This window comes from Metopolophium dirhodum, chromosome 9 (assembly GCF_019925205.1).
Source record: "Metopolophium dirhodum isolate CAU chromosome 9, ASM1992520v1, whole genome shotgun sequence".
NCBI classification, from domain to species: Eukaryota; Metazoa; Arthropoda; class Insecta; order Hemiptera; family Aphididae; genus Metopolophium; species Metopolophium dirhodum.
In genome coordinates this window covers 16,970,810-16,974,900 of record NC_083568.1, presented here as the reverse complement: position 1 = coordinate 16,974,900, position 4,091 = coordinate 16,970,810, and positions in this window count along the sequence as shown.

The window sequence follows — 4,091 nt, the reverse complement described above, 5'->3', positions numbered from 1 at the left end:
GTTAAGAGGCCATGAAAGTACATGTGTAGATGCATAAATTTTAACGAGTTTAGCTACGTCTTATGCGACGATCGATCACACTCGTCTGTTTTCATTCGTGAACGACTACACACTTCGGTGATCACCGATTGTTGATTTCATTTTTTATCACCACTTAATGTTAAGTAAATAATAAATGCATAATATTTATTCGCGAACGTTGTCGACGCTGTTGATCATCGTTTGTCCGCAAAACGTACAAATTATTATAATGTGTATAACATTATACGGGGAGATTCACCCCAATGTTTTACTTAAATTAATTCAAATTCTGATTTATGGTATTTTTAAAATATATAATTGAAGACCATTTATTCTCATACAACTGTCTATGGATGGCTCATCGATTTCTTATAGCTATCCGTGTACAATCGTTTTGAATTTCGAAAAATGTACTGTTCGGTTATCACTAGCACAATATGGCAACAACAATACATAAAATGGAAGACAAATCAAAACTATTATTTATTGTCTTCATAATATATACACACGACTGGGAAAGTGGGAACCTACTAGCAGCATACTATAATAATAGTGGTTTTGAATACACGCAGAGGGCGTACAAAGTTTGATCACGCACGTGCGATCTAAATAATACACGCATATCATGTTTAGGTATGTCGTGTATTACGGAAGTCAAACGATGTTAAACAGCTCCCGAAAATCGTTTGTATGCACGACCACGGTGTCTTAGCAAGCATACCATTACAATTATTGCCATTATATACTGGTTTTTCATGGAAAGAAAAAGTTTCTGTCTTTGGACGTCTCGGTGTTTTTCCGAATTTCGGCGTGACGAATAAAAAATACGTTTCAATGAGCATTAATTATATCATCATATTATACCGTCTTCTTTATCATAATATTATTATCATTGCGCAAGAATACTGGATGGTTCTTCCCCCCACTCCTTCGCGTAGCTCGTATTATACTTCATATTAAGTAGGTATAGCCCAGTGATTTCTTTAGGATCGTATTGAAAATGAATTATACCAATATCGGTTGATCCCGTGCGTAATCTTATAAGCACACTTTTACGCTTTACTATAGGTGGTAGGATTTTTGAAACGAAACAATTTAAAAAAAAAATGTGCTACAATATACACTTTGACAAAAACGGGGGATAAGTAGTTCGTATTTTATAGGTGCATGTATTAATATGTATTTGTTTGATATTTTTGTACAATAATCCGGGATGGAAGTAACACTATAGTGGTGTCTACCTCAGTCGTGATGCCACTCAGAAAAAAAGGTCGTTTATTCTTACATTAGGTTAAAAAAATATTGAAAACACATAGATACAGTTTTTTTAAGCTGTAAAGTTCCGATTTTGATGACATTTATCAAATCTACGAAAATAGGCTAGCTGCCTCTGTCCATAATATGTAATATACAACAGGTTAGGAGATGACTGAACTTTCCTGGCAGTTCAGCCTAGTCCTAACGTTTTCACTGATTATAATATTATGTCAAATTATTATTGTTATTAGTATAACAACTGTATTTGACTAGAAATCTAGGATATATCATTATATTATAATATGCGAATATGCCCTAAACATACTAACCTAAACTTAATAATAACTAAACATATTTGTATATTTCTGTCAAATTTATTGTACGAGTATGTAGTCGTTCATATTTTCGAAATTTGCCATACATATCATTATTACGAGTTATAACAATTTATAAGAATGTCGAATGTACCTATAATATAATTTGTATTTAAATACTTAATAATTATTATTAACACGAGCAACACTAGCATACAATATAGAAAAATTACAAATTTTATACAGTTGTTGTACGCATAATATTATAGTCTTCAACAGTCAATTCACAGTTACTATACCGCGGCTTTCAATTTTGCTGTAGCCAGCAATTCACTGTTATTATTGTGATAAGAAACTAAAACAATACCCGAGCATATGACCAACTGTGAGACTTCCTTTCATGTATTTTTTCACATTTGTTAGTTAATATACAATAGTCAATAAGCTACAAATTACACTCAAGTATTGTACCTATATTTTGTATATTTTTCATAAACAAAGCCGATTAAAGAGAGCTTGTTGAAGTTCAAAATTCTTAAATTATTTTGTCGTCCAAAAATCAGAAAATGAACATTTTTAATTTTTAATCTTAAGGCTTGAAAGTATTGTAATATAAGGTTCCTTGCAAGTTGTTCTTCAAGAAACTAAATATAAGAAATACATAGCCACAATTTTTTTCCAAAACCTATTTTTACCATGTCGAACCTATCCATACCATTCTACGGTTATGTTATATGTTACATGTTGGGGTGTTGACTTACAAATAGTCATATGACGTGATATTTTTGGACATAATTATTTCTATCAAACGAATTCAGAAATTACTAATAATAATATAAATATAATATCATAACTTCAGTTTACCTCAAAAAATAGACCATGAGGCCCGTCTCTTTTACTCTTTTGCTTAGAATAGATTTTTCCTGTACAGTATCATTGAATTAGAAATAATTATCACATTCATTATGCGTCATGAGTCATGACCTACTAAATGACGAGCCTACACTGGAAACCAGCTATACAGTGGAAGAGTTCCCCGGTTTTTTAAAAATAATTTTACCACCAGTCGGAAACCATTATAACAGTATTTCATATTATATTCGTTAATAAGTTGTCCCGACTTTTTTTTTTTACTATTTTATACGATCAAAACGATATGGAAACCGCACTCGTCGTGGGAAATGTTACTATTTTTTGTTTATCTTTTGACGGGTATTAACAACTACAATACTATAGCTACACAGACTATATGAAATTTTTTAATTTTCATAATATAGTCTGTGATAGCTATTACTAATTATATTATGACTGTGGGCAGCATAGTATCCACCGAGAGCGTTTAATTCACGTCGGTCGTAATGTGTATGGGTACCCAAGCATGTGTGTATATCGTATTATATAGTACACACGCGACACTAATTCAATTATTATTGCTTAGACTTTTTGTTTCGTTCGCATGTAAACATAATGAATTAATAAAGTACACGATAATATATATCGTACAACATGTTTTTAGGTATATTATAATGCGTAGTTATTATACTATGCCTACATGCGTCACTTCCGATTTCTTGTGACCCGATTCCGACACCCGTGTAAGTATACAAAATATACCTAGCGCACACAAATCTCATGTGCCGTGCTTTGTGAAACGATATTGTTTGTTTTCGCGCACAATATTTAATTATACAAAGGCGGCGAACATCGCTACAGGGAATCGTATTTTTCTTAATTAGGAACTGGCGCACGCATTGTACTGGGGCCCCGAACACAATGAACGACGACTTATTTTTCTGGTACGCGTAATTGAATGTAATTTGCTTACGAACACAAACCTGGAGCCGCTGCTGGTAGGTGGGCATATAGAGGCGGCCGTGGCTAGGCAGGTAAAAATAATATCCGACGCGGATATTAAAAAAACACAGACAGGTATGTGAAAACGTCTCATATTATCGTAGGTATTTTTTAACTTGGCCGGACTAGACGCGACTCGGGACGGCGCGTATTTATCACAGTCGTTCGTCTAAACCTATTTACCAAAAAAAAAAAAAAAAATTTAAAACTTAGAAACAATTTGTTGTCATTATGATAGTAATAGTAATTATATTATTATTACTTGTGGCTAGTGTGCCATCGAAATAATATCAAACACGACAAAATGCTTTCGTGGTTATACGCATTATTGTTACGGCTGGCGCGATAAATTATTACAACTATATAGGGTTTTCCTTTTTCCCAAACGTCACGCAAATGTAAGCAACCGACTCGGCGACTTACGATATTTCATATAATATTATGTATAGTATATTATATACAATTTTAAACGACGACGTAAATATATTGTGATACAATCGAGTTTCGAAAACTTGAATTTTTTTGTTCTGGAAGTGTTCGTATAAGATGTGTTTGAGGTATACAAGTCAAATTTATTTTTATTCTGAATGTATAACTGTGGCATAAATATCACAAGAAATTACTAGGATGTATTTAATATTACAT